General features: G+C 48.2%; 1 protein-coding gene and 1 long non-coding RNA gene across 3 annotated transcripts in view; both read left to right on the forward strand.

The window, feature by feature from the left end:
* The window catches only part of LOC309556750, a 489,144-nt gene that overhangs the window by 224,811 nt on the left and 250,625 nt on the right, over positions 1 to 13,708 (forward strand). The gene's annotated exons all lie outside the window — the stretch shown is intronic.
* Positions 1 to 13,708, forward strand: part of LOC309556744 (unconventional myosin-Ig-like) — a 314,471-nt gene that overhangs the window by 90,108 nt on the left and 210,655 nt on the right. The window lies entirely within an intron of this gene.

Genomic DNA, 13,708 nt, shown 5'->3' on the forward strand with positions numbered 1-13,708 from the left:
AGTGTAGCCACAAGGTACGGAGATAACGGCACAGAGCTGTGTCTAAAGTTCACCCAAGGTAGCGAAGTATAAATATTTCTTACTGGACAAAAGAGATCATTGAAGAGCCTGAGGAGACTCAAGGAAGAATGTAGGTGATGAATACTCTCTTCAAAATGATGATGTGATGCTCCTGCCCCAATCCCCTCCAATCCCACCCACACCACCCACCATTACCCATCAATGCATTTTCTGAACCCCCAAACCCATTTTTTACATATCAGAGTCTGCTGTCTTATGACCCTTGATACAGTGCTGTATTTTGGCCTAGGCCGACAAAGCCCAGGCCTAGGGCGGCACTTTGCAGGGGGGCAGCAAAAAAGCAGCCCCCCCTCCACCTGAGACCCTTTTGGCCACTGCTTGCTAGAGCCGCCTCTCCAACCGCTCTCTCTCTCACCCCCCCTCTCTCTCTCACTCATCCCCCTCTCTCTCTCACCCTCTCTCTCTCCCCCCTCTCTCTCATCCCCCCTCTCTCTTACCCCCCCCTCTCTCTCCCACCCCCTCTCTCTCAACCCTCCTCTCTCATCCCCCCCTCTCTCTCTCTCTCACCCCCTCTCTTTCTCTCTCTCTCTCTCTCTCACCCCCCTCTCTCTCATCCCCCCTCTCTCTTACCCCCCCCCTCTCTCTCTCACACCGCCCCCCCCTTTCTCTCTCTCTCTCACATCTCTCTCTCTCCCTTTCATCCCCCTCTCTGTCTCTCTTTCATTCCCCTCTCTCTTTCTCTCATCCCCCTCTATCTCTCTCTCACCCCCTCTCTCTCTCCCTCCCCCCTCTCTCATCCCCCCTCTCCCTCCCTCCCCTACCCCCCTCTCTCTCTCCCTCCCTCACCCACCCCCCCTCTCTCTCTCTTTCACCTCCTCTCATGAGATCTCAGGGGTTCATGCTGGGACTTGGAGTCCTCCAGTTTTGGAGGGAGTCACATCCGTTAAAAAGGAAGGAGTGGGACAAATTTACATAGGAGGGGGAAGGTGGGCACCCAATTTTAGTCTTGCCTAGGGCAGCACAAAACCAAAATACACCACTGCCTTGATAGCTGCTCTTCCAGGAGTAAAGACCAGTGAGCCATCATTAGAGTCCTGGCTCGCTGGCTAGTCTTGTTGCTGTCTTCCGTGGTCACATCCAGGGCCGTCTCTAACACAGGGTAAAAGGGGCAACTACCCTGAGTCCAGTCATTGTTGTGGGACCCAAAGCAGCTGCCCCTTGAGCCCACACTGGCTGCAAATAGTTAATAAGTGGTTTGGGGAGGGCCCAAAAAAATATTTGCCCAGAGTCCAATCATATTATTAAAGACGGCCCTGGTCACATCATCACACCTCCATTGAAAATCTTCAGAGCCCGTGGATCAACCCACGGGCTCTCGGCCAATGGGGGAGCATCCATCACACCAGGTAGCTACCTTGGCACTCAAAGAAGGACCCTCCCATTCTGCAGTCAAAAAGAAAGAAGAATTAGGACGTTCATGCAAGCTGAACCACATTTCACCATATGCTTTCTAATACCCTCAAACCCATTAATTACATATCAGAGACTGCTGTCTCGTAACCCTTCATAGCTGCTCCTCCGGGAGTAAAGACCAGTGAGCCATCATTAGAGTCTTGGCTTGCTGGCTAGTCTTGTTGCTATCTTCCATGGTCACATTATCACACCTCCATTGAAAATCTTCAGGGCCGTGGAGGAACCCACCAATTGATATCTTTCTCAGCCAATGGGGAGCATCCATCACACCAGGTAGCCACTAGGGCACACAAAGAAGGACCCTCCCATTCTGCAGTCAAAAAGAAAGAAGAATTACGAAGTTCATGCAAGCTGAACGAAATTTCACCATATGCTTTCTAATAAATTAATTTCTGTACCATCAGCTTCATCTAGTGGCAAAAATTAGGTATATTTTTCTGAAATACCTCATTGAGAAAATATTCTGCATTTTGGCCACAAGATGGAGCTGATGATACAGGAATGAATCTATTAGAAAGCATGCAGTGACATTCCGTTCAGCTTGCAGGCATGCTTCTGACGTACAACAAATGTTTTAGAAATAGTCCCTATATTGTACTGATATATTGAAATACTTTATTTTCTTATCATTTACAAAGAAACATATTTTTGAATAAGCAAAAACATTTTTTTTTTTAAATCACTCAAAGGAAAAGTTATTTCAAACAATATTTTTTAACGAGTTTCATCGCTTCCTGTAGAGGAAGCCACATCGGCGGTAAAACACGTTAAGCATACATGTGTTTTTAGGCAGCACGTGGCCATACACTGTATGCCCGGAGGACTTGTTTATTCAGCCTGATCTAACTCTTATATCATTAGGTGAAGAGACTGTTTCCCCTCAAGTGGTTATTGATGGTTATCGCTGTTCTAGTCTCTGCAGGCCCTTTGGTGATTATTAGTCATTATGGAAGCGGGATGATTCCATAAAACGCGTGGCTTTCTAGCCAAGCATTATTCTGAAGGACTGAACTCCCTACACTGAATGGTGAAACCTAATGCACTTTATTGATTCCTAAGGTTGATGCAAAGATAAGAGACTTGCCTATATAACGGACCTAGATATACACTCACTGGCCACTTTATTAGGTACACCTGTTCAATTGCTCGGTAACACAAATTGCTAATCAGCTAATCACATGGCAGCAACTCAATGCATTTAGGTATCTAGACCTGGTTAAGACGGCTTGCTGAAGTTCAAACCGAGCATCAGACTGGGGAAGAAAGGGAATTGAAGTGCTTTGAACGTGGCATGGTTGTTGTGACTGTTGGCTCCACACGGGCTGGTCTGATTACTTATCGGATTTTCACGCACAACCATCTCTCGGGTTTACAGAGAATGGAGGGAAATAGAGAAAATATCCAGCAAGCGGCAGTTGTGTAGAGGAAAATGCCTTGTTGAGGTCGGAGAAGAATGGGCAGACTGGTTCCAGATGATAGAAAGGCAACAGTAACTCAAATAACCACTCGTTACAACCAACAGGGGAGGACTGGGCCAAGGGGCAGGGGGGCAATTACCCCCTGGGCCACTCTGATGCTCTGTAAAAAGGCTGCACCGCTTCTGCCAAAGACTTGCCTAAAGGATTCCTGGTGAAGGGTAGTAAAAGTCCTCACTGCTGACCTATTGAGTGTGGGATAAAGACAAGGACAGAGCAAAGACTTCCCCCCAGAATGGATGGTGTAAACTGTGTCTGAGCAAAGGCCGGTTCCATGCTCCACTGGATACTCTCCTCCCCCAGGCAGCCCCCTGCTGACCAAGTCGGTGAGTAGAGAGTACCTGGAGCAAAGCTTCAGCCTGGAATGGGGGTCAGGAGGAGGCCGGGAAGAGGGAGAGTGGGAGAGGTGAAAGTGAGATATGGATGGGTGATGCAGAGGTAAGCAGTTGTGAAAGGGGACTGAAATCTGTACTCTGTGTGTAGTTCACCCCTAAACTCTACAATCTGCATGAAGTACCCCTCTGAACTCTGTACTAAGTACGTAGCGCACTTTACATCAGAGGTCTCCTATCACATCAGAGGATCCCTTCACGTCAGAGGTCTCCCATTACATCAGAGGCTCCCTTCACGTTAGAGGTTCTCCATCACATCAGAGGTGCCATAATGTGGGCAGGACCTGGCCCTAGAGCTCCTTTGGTTATTATGGTACTGGTGGTCAGTCCACACTCGGGAGAGTACGGCACCTTTGGCAGTGCTCTCCCTGGGCACCTTCAAGCATGTCTCCTTTGCAGAGGTAAGATGAAGTGGGGGAGCTCCTGTTCCTCTGAGTAGAGTTTAACAGCCTCAACCTTAGAGTTTATGGCATGCTTCCTCTGGGCAACTTCAAGCATGTCCAGGGCAGCCTTCAGAAATTTTACACAGTTTTAGGCCCCCGGCCTAACCACCAATATTCCCCAGGGCCTGCCCACTGGTTGTCCCACCGAATCTGCCCACTGGCCATCCCACCGAGTCCTTCAGTGCTCCCACTTTTATTTTAACACTGTTTCAATCCCTCACTCAATCACTCTTCCCTCCTCTAATCCCATCTCCTCCATCCCACGTCCTCCTCCTCCAGTCCCATCTCTTCTTCCTTCTCTATCCCACATCCTTCTCCAGTCCCATCTCCCTATCCCATGTCCTCCTCCTCCTCTTTTCCATGTCCTCATCCTTCTCCTTCCCATGTCGTTCTTCTCCTCCTCCAGTCTCATCTCCCCATCCGATTTCCTTCTCCTTCATCCTATGTCCCCATCCTCCTCCATTCCATGTCCTCTTCCTCCTCTAGTCCCATTTCCTCCATCCTATGTCCTCCTCTGCTTGCAGTCCTATCTCCTCCATCCTACGTCCTCCTTCTCCAGTCCCATGTTCTCCATCCCTTCTCCTCCTCCTACAGTCCCATCTCCTCCATTCTTATGTCCACCTCCTCCTCCTCCATCACATGTCCTCCATCCCATTTCCTCCTCCTCCTCCATTCCATTTTCTCCTCCTCCCTCAGTCTCATCACCCCCCATCCCTTCTCCTCCTCCAGTCCCATCTCCTCCATACCATGTCCTCCTCCTCCATCCCTCCTCCTCCATCCAATGTCCTCCTCCTCCAGTTCCATCTCCCCATCTCATGTCCTCCTTGTAGTGTATTAACAGAGACAGGCAGGAAGATCCGGGCTGAACAGTATGCAAACCACCGCCGCCATTGTCAACCTAGTGGCCTTCAACAGGGTGATAAGGTGTTGCTTCAAAGTGATCGGTTTAACAAACATGCTCCGTCCTTTGAACCTGAGCCTTATGTTGTAAAGGAGAAAAGTGGTACTCAAGTGGTTTTAGAGGATTTAGATGGTCACACAAAAGTGCGTAATTCCTCATTCAATGCAGAAATAGCAGGAGACACCATATTCACTCTTGCGCTGCCTACATCACGGCCAATCTGTAACACCCCTAGTGCCATTGCAGTTTGACGACCAAGCAGAGGCGACCCTGTGCCATCTACAACATAGAATTCGGTCTGCAATGGAGGACCAGTCTCATGTGTTTGAACAGAGGTATAAAATTTGCCTTTAAGTTGCAGTGGTGTACTGGAGCCATAAGTATAAATCTGTTTAGTGGTGTTACACAATTTAAGGTGATTTTCTCTGCCATTAAGACTGTGCCAAGAAGCCAAGTCCATAACATTGCATGTAGCTCCAGAGTCAATCAACACTGACACATCCGTATTTCCAATCTTAATGGTTAATGTCCCGGCTTGCAGAGAACACAGGGAGAATATAAATTCACAGTCAGGAGCACTCTCTTTATCCTCAGCTATAACATTTACTTGTGCAGATTGTCCTTTGGTTTTGTTATCTCTGGTTGTACTTCTACACACAGCTGCAAAATGACCTGTCTTTCCACAAGCAAAGCACATTTTATTCTGTACCACAGTGCAGTCCTGACTTGTGTGTCCCGCCCTGCCACATTTATTGCAGGTGATATGTAAAGTCCTCTTTGGAAAACTCTCTTTCCTACTCCAGATATTCCTATTATTATAGGTAGGTTTGGAGACTGTATTGACAGATGCAGTGTTCTTGGTTTCAATATGCAGAGCCTGGAGCTCAGACAGTTCAATGGCTCTTGCAATCTCCTGCAGACTAGTAAGTGTGAGACTAGGTTCTCTCAATAATCTCCTCCTGAGGTGCACAGATGTGCATTTCTCTATGACCTGATCTCTGATTATTTCCTCAGTTACAGTTCCAAAATCACAAGACTTTGCCAGATATTTCAGCCTAGTCACATAACTGTCTGTGGTTTCTCCCAGTTCTTGCACAGCCTGTCTAAACTTATATCTTTCATAGGGAATATTTTTCTTTGGCTCAAAGTACTCACTCAGTCTATTCATGGCTGTCTCATAGTCTGAATCTTCCCCTGTTGCTCCCAGGGTTTCAAAAATGTCCTGAACTTGAGGTCCAGCTAGATGCAGCAGCATGGCTCTCTTCTGAGCAGGTGCAGTCACTCCTGTGGCTATAACATAGAGCTGAAATCCCTTCTTCCACTTGTCCCAGCGCTGTGAGAGACTAGTGTGGTCTCCAGACACATCAAACGGTCCGATAGCCGGTAAATCCAGAAAGCTAGCCATCCTCGTCGCCAAAATGTAGTGTATTAACAGAGACAGGCTTGTACAGGTTGCTTCTTTATTCACTGCACATCAGCATGCAACTCACTTCAGCCACACCCAGCTCCCAGACATATACATAATTGTAACATTTTGCAGACAGCAACTTAACCCGTTGCTTACCATACTACACTCCTCTTCCAGTCTCATCTCCAAAATCCCAAGACCTCCTCTTCCAGTCTCATCTCCCTCTTCCCATATCCTCCTCTTCCAGTCTCATCTCCCCCAGCACATGTCCTCCTCCTCCCGGGCCCTCCCCCATCACATGTTCTCCTCCTTCTCCATCCAATGCCATCCTCATCCAGTCTCATCTCCTTGCTGTGTTTGTCCTCTCTCACAGTGTCCTCCCTCTGTAATTCTTCTATTCACCCTACGCCCTCAGAGCAGCCCTGATCCAGATGTACAGTCCCTCCTCAGTCCCAGGGCTCACCTTGCTCTCTCTGGACTTACAGCTCCAAACTATCACAATTCCATATTAAAACTTCCCCGCTGGCCCAACTTTTCAAAGGGGGCGGGTCTGGATGGCACACTATGCACCCGTGATTGGACAGATTGCTGCAGGGGTGGAGAATTGTGTTTGGGGGGCGGGTATGTTGAACAGGGCCAGGAGAGAGACAGAGCGGTGGGGGAAGGTTAAGCATCTGTAAGAGAGAGCAGACAGGACCTTATTTCTGTTATTTAGTGCAGGACACATCCACTTTAGGACAGCTTAATGAAAATCGTGGCAACTATGCGTGCATTGCGGGCTCAAGTCACAGCTGCTTTGGGACCCACAGCAATGACTGGGCCCTGGGCAGCTGCCCATTTTGCCCTGTGCTAATGAGGGCCCTGTTTGGGGCTCCACGGGATGCCCCGGCCTCCTACATGTGTATGGGCTGTTCCCCTCTGATGGATGCCCTGAGCATGTCTCATTTAGAAGGTAAGGGGAAGTGGGAGAGCTCTGGTTTATTTTTGTGGAGTTAAGCAACCCCAAATTGGGAGAGTACATTAACATTAGCTATGTTGCTCTGGGAATATCCAAACATGCCTCTTTTACAGAGCTTAGGTGAAGTGAGAGATCTCCTGTACCTCTGTGTGTAGTTTAGCAGCCCCAATTGTCAGGGTGCCAGAAACCCAGACCACATGGGGATGCAGGTAAAATAAAGCAGTTTATTGGAGAAAACAACAATAATCGCACAGCAAGAGTGAGGAAGAAAGAGCAGGAACAAGCCGGGGTCAAGTCCAGGAGCGGGTAGTCATCCAAGCCGGGGTCGGGTCCAGAAGTGGGTAGTCTGCCGATGCCAGGTCGTCTGCCATTGCCAGGTCGTCTGCACATGCTGGGTCAAGAGCAATGTTCCCTTTAAGCTGTGCGCATGCGCGGACGCGCAGTCTAATTGAAGGTCCCGCGCAGCACAAATGCAGACCGCGCAGCCGCAGACGACGTGAAGGCAACCGGGCCGCAGACTGGTACCGGTCCGTGCATGAAACGGTACTGGGCCGCCCGAGGAACTTTACATTATTTTACTGTGGTGGCCGGGGAGCAGAGCAGTGCTCCCCGAGCCCGCCCATTGTGTGACAATAGCGAATGAAAATTCGCTATTGTCACACGGATCCTCCTCCTGGCCAATCAGGGAGCGGGTCCTCCCACTTCCTTCTTGGCCGAAAGGCAAACCCCATGCCATTGGGCGAGGAGGAGGCGGGAGGACTGAGGAGACGCGGGGACGCGGGGACTGAATAGATGCTGCCGTGAGGTAAGTGCACGGGTCTCGCGTGGGGGGGGTCTTGCGGGGGGAATGCTGGCATCTCTGCATTGATTGGGGGCAAAGATGTGGGCACTCTGCATTGATTGGGGGCAAAGATGTGGGCACTCTGCATTGATTGGGGGCAATGCTGTGGGCACTCTGCATTGATTGGGGGCAATGCTGTGGGCACTCTGCATTGATTGGGGGCAATGCTGTGGGCAGTGCACTTTGCATTGATTGGGGGCAATGCTGTGGGCACTCTGCATTGATTGGGGGCAATGCTGTGGGCACTCTGCATTGATTGTGACAGTATAAGATTTTTGATGAAATTGCTCAGTCTGAAGGTTTGCGCTCAGAAATTTTTTTATTTTGCTCAGCACAGTAAAAAATTAAAGGGAACATTGGTCAAGAGCCAGGAGAGTCATCAGCCAAGCCAGGTCATACAGGGAGGAACACAGAGAACAGAAAGAGAACAGAAGACCGATAGCAAAGATGCCCCTTGGAGCACAAACACAAGGGCAAGGATTGCAACCCAACAGGTGATAGATATAGTCAGGTGTGCAGTATCATCAATGTGCCACACCCAGGCAGCAGGAAGCGATGATGCAATCAGAGTCTTTAAGAGGCAGCAGTCTGCACATGTCCAAGATGGCTGCCAATAGGAACGCATGGAGAGACCTTGAAACAAACCCAGGAGAATTTAACACCCTTGGCCATGCTTCCTTCGGGAAAGCTCCTATAACTTTGTGTTCGGTTAAGCAGTGCCATTGGCCATGCTCCCCTGGGGATCTTCCAGGATGCCTGCATTATGGAAGTAAGGTAAAGTGGGAGAGGTCCTCTTCTTCCATGTGGAGTTAGGTGGTCTACAGAGACAGCGCTCTTTTTGATAATCCAATAATGACATGAGACTATTAACAGATTTGTGAGGTTGAAAGTGAATTCTATTGCAAAGAAACATTCCAGTTAAAAGTTAATGACAATTGTATGTGGACTGCTTTACTCAACAACATTAAGGAGATAACACTTTAGAAGGTAAGGATCTGAGGGGAATTGGGTGGGACCAAAGAAGAAGCCAATGGGCCAGGTAACCTTGGCTGGAATAAATGGGATTTGGTGGCCTTTGCATTGGAAATTGGTAAAATTTTCCCCCTAGTAGTAGGGTTAGAGATAATGAGATGGGAGGATATGATGTCTGTGCCGGTGTCACAGTCAGGGATCAGGCCTGGAGACCAGTAGCTATACCAGTAGAGAGCCTCCCACTGACCAGCAGGATAAGTTTACAAGCAGGTCACCCTGGTGGATGACACGGGATCACCCAAGGTGCGGAGTACTAACTGGTTATCAACAGCGCTCCTGATGATGAAAATGGATTTTGCTGCGTGTTAGTTCCAGGTTGCAGTCCTCAGGATCGCCCCACCAGGAGGTGTGGAAGCCGGGGTCCAGTAGCAGATATATCAGGTAGGGATCAAGCAGAAGCGTAGTCAATAAACAAGCAAAAGGTCAGTAGCAAGTGGTTTCAGATTAGGATCAGGCGGAAACGTAGTCGTGAAACAAGCCAAAGGTTGGTATTGAGTTGTAGCGAAGATACAGATGGCAGCAGGAGTGACAAGAGCAAGCTATTGGTTAGAGAGAGCACAATAATCTGGCAAACAGGAAGTGCAAAGGCATGGCTTAAATGGGAAGTCCGTGGGAGGTGCAAAGAGTTCAAGGTTCACCAGAAACAAGAGACAAGGCAAGATTATCCAAGGAATTGTCCAGGGATCTGTCCAGCATCTCAGGCAGCTGAGCAAGAAGGGATACTGCCAGACCCAGACGAGATCACAGGTTCAGATCCCGGTCCTGACAGCTGGAGCGCCATAGGTGGAGCAGAGAGGAGCTTGAGACCTGATGGAATTCTGTTTCAGAGATATGGAGCACATGGAATCGGGCACACTATCAGGGGATTGTTTCCCTGGTTATAAATTGGGCATGATGGGCAATCCCCACATATTTAGAGGAGGGTGCTGAATGGGACCAGCAGATAAAGCATGCATACCAGTAAACCCTAACCCCCAACAGTATAGCAAACCCCCATACTCATAACTCTAAAAACAAATCTGCCCCAAACTGATTATTTACATAACAGAGAAACCCCCTCCCTTTTTGCATGTAATAGCCCTGTCTTCTGGGAGAATAGGCATGCACAAGGGGTGTGCCGGGTATGCCTGGGCACACCCTAATCATCCCAGCTGCCAGTGTATCATTCAGTGTACAGAACTGTGAGCCTCAGGGAGACCAGCCTGAGGCCATGATTGTAAGTAGCATGCATACTGAACACCCCCTTTCTCTTTCTCTCACCCCCTCTCTCTACCCCCTTCTCTCTCTCCCTCGTCATTCCCTTTCTCACTCCCTCATTTTCTTCTCTCTCACCCCCTTCACTTTCCTCCCTTTCACATCCCCCCTCTCTCTCTCCCGCCCTCACCCCCTTCTCTCTCTCACCCCTTCTCACCCCCCTCTCTTTCTCACTCCTCTCTCTCTCTTGCCCCCCCTCACTCCCCTCTCTCTCACTCCCCTTTCCTCTCTCTCCCCCTTCTCTTGCTCTCTCTCTCTCATCCCCCCCCCCTTTCTCTCACCATCCTCTCTCGCTCACCCTCACCCCCCTTCTATCATACCCTCTCTCACCTCCCTCTCTTTCTCACTCCCCTCTCTCTCTCCTTTCCTCTCTCCCCCTTATCTTGCTCTCTCTCATACCCCCTCTTTCTCTCACCCTCCTCTCTCGCTCTCCCTCTCTCTCTCTCTCTCCTCCTCTCTTTCTCACTCCTCTCTCTCTTCCTCCCCTCCCCTCACTCCCCTCTCTCACTCTCCCCTTTCCTCTCTCTCCCCCTTCTCTTGCTCTCTCTCTCACCCCCTCTTTCTCTCACCCTCCTCTCTCGCTCTCTCTCTCCCCCTCTCTCTTATCCCCCTCTCTCCCTCACCCCCCACCCCTTTCTCTAACACCCTCTCTCACCTCCCTCTCTTTCTCACCCCCCCCTCTATATTTCTCTCACCTCCCCTCTCTTTCTCATTTGCCTCTCACTCCCCCCTCTACCTCTCACCTCCCTCTCTTTCTTACTCCCCCTATATTTCTCTCACCCCTGTTCTCTCTCTCACCTTCACCCCTTCTCACCCCCTCTCTTTCTCACTCCCCTCTCTCTCGCCCCCCCCTCACTCCCCTCTCTCTTACCTTTCCTCTCTCTCCCCCTTCTCTTGCTCTCTCTCTCTCCTCCCCTCTTTCTCTCTCCCCCCTCTCTCTTATCCCCCTCTCTCACTCAACCCCCACCCCTTTCTCTCACACCCTCTCTCACCTCCCTCTCTTTCTCACCCCCCCCCTCTATATTTCTCTCACCCCCCTCTCTTTCTCATTCCCCTCTCACTCCCCCCTCTACCTCTCACCTCCCTTTTTCTCTCTCTCTTCCTTTGACCGGCTCTACCATGAGATGTAAAATGTATTAGAACATTAATAAAAATATTTGTTTACATGAATTAATAAGAGTGTGTGTGTCTGTATGCATGTGTGTATTAGGGGTGCCTATCCTACCCTAATACAATAGGCTGCGTACATCTTTGTCTGGGAGTATCTGTCCTGAAGAAGCCCAATGGGTGAAACATGTTGGGAGTGACTATTTTATTATCGCTTTGGATATAACAACAAGATACGTGTTAGGGTCGCTTATGATTTATTCTGAAATTTTTATTTAACATGTTTGACCAATAAATTATGAACTTTTAATGAAAATTATTAATATCTCTATGTGGCACCTTTAAAATCCCCAAAACTTTTCCTTCAGGTCTTCTGGGAGTATCTAATTACAGTCTGTGCTGGCCCAGCTCCTCCTGCCCCTCCTCCCGCCTCTCTACATAACCTTTTAGTAGAAGGAGTGACGGGGAATACTATAGAGTGGCAGTTCTGAGTCTGCTTGGGCTGCCAGTATCAATGTTCAGGTGACGGGTTCTCTTTAAAGGAGCCCCGCTAACAATATACTCCTTTATATATATCGTGCTGCTGAAGCAGTGGGCGCTGAAAGATAGCAACTCCAATCCTCCGACACTGAAAACTGCTGATCCGTGGACTCACTGACTCCCGTACTGCCGTATTACTATGGCAACATGGTGCCAGGCTGGAAAATTGGTTTTAAAACGCCTTTTACTGTTCAATTCTCCAGACCCGTCGCTCAAAGCCGCTAAAAGACTTCTACGTTTTATAAGCTACATCATAGGCTCAGCCAGCCCTGGGATCCCGGGCTCAGTGCTCCCACCAGGGAACCCATCTAGAGGATACAGAAAGCAATCTATTAGGGTATAACGAAGGAAGGATAAAGAAGGTAGAAGAGCTTACAATCTATTAGGGTATAAGGGAGGATACAGAAGGTAGGAGAGCTTACAATCTATTAGGATATAAAGGAGGATATAGAAGGTAGAAGAGCTTACAATCTATTAGGGTATTAGGGAGGATACAGAAGGTAGAAGAGCTTACAATCTATTAGGATATAAGGGAGGATACAGAAGGTAGAAGAGCTTATACTCTATTAGGGTATTAAGCGGGATACAGAAGGTGGAAGAGCTTACAATCTATAAGGCTATAAGGGAGGATACAGAAGGTGGAAGAACTTACAATCTATTAGGGTATAAATGAGGATACAGAAGGTGGAAGAGCTTACAATCTATTAGGGTATAAGGGAGGATACAGAAGGAAGAAGAGCTTACAATCTATTAGGTTATAAGGGAGGATACAGAAGGTAGAACAGCTTACACTCTATTAGGATATCAGGGAGGATACAGAAGGTTGGAGAGCTTACAATCTATTAGGGTACAAGGGAAGATAAAGAAAGCAGAAGAGCTTATAATCTATTAGGGTATTAGGAAGGATACAGAAGGTGGAAGAGCTTACAATCTATTAGGGTATAAAGAAGGATACAGAAGGTAGAAGAGCTTACAATCTATTAGGGTATAAGGGAGGATACAGAAGGAAGAAGAGCTTACAATCTATTAGGTTATAAGGGAGGATACAGAAGGTGGAAGAGCTTACAATCTATTAGGGTATAAGGGAGGATACAGAAGGTGGAAGAGCTTACAATCTATTAGGGTATAAAGGAGGATACAGAAGGTGGAAGAGCTTACACTCTATTAGGGTATTAAGCAGGATACGGAAGGTGGAAGAGCTTACACTCTATTAGGGTATTAAGCAGGATACAGAAGGTGGAAGAGCTTACAATCGACAAGGGTATAAGGGAAGATACAGAAGGTTGAAGAGCTTACACTCTATTAGGGTATATGGAGGATACAGAAGAGCTTACAATCTGAGAGGGTATCGGGGTGGATAAAGAAAGTAGAGGAGCTTACAATCTATTAGGATATAAGGGAGGATACAGAAGGTAGAAGAGCTTACAATCTATTACGGTATAAGAGAGGATACAGAAGGTAGAAGGGCTTGCAATCTATTAGGATATAACTATAAGGGAGGATACAAGAGGTAGAAGAGCTTACAATCTATAAGGCTATAAGGGAGGATACAGAAGGTAGAAGAGCTTACAATCTATTAGGATATAAAGGAGGGTACAGAAGGTGGAAGAGCTTACAATCTATTAGGATATAAGGGAGGATACAGAAGGTAGAAGAGCTTACAATCTATTAGGGTGAATATTAGAATACAGAAGGTATAGAGGGTATATTTGTAGAATGGTGGGGATTGGAGGGTGGGAGTAGGGAAGGGTGGGAGCACACACACATGGGATGAGTCATCGCTCTCCTCTGCGTTGGGCACAGTCAGGATTCTGCGGTATATAATGGATCGCAGAGGGAGGAAGGCAGACAAATGTGTTTATT

The sequence above is a fragment of the Pelophylax lessonae genome (genome assembly GCF_965119305.1).
Source record: "Pelophylax lessonae genome assembly, chromosome: 5".
NCBI classification, from domain to species: domain Eukaryota; kingdom Metazoa; phylum Chordata; class Amphibia; order Anura; family Ranidae; genus Pelophylax; species Pelophylax lessonae.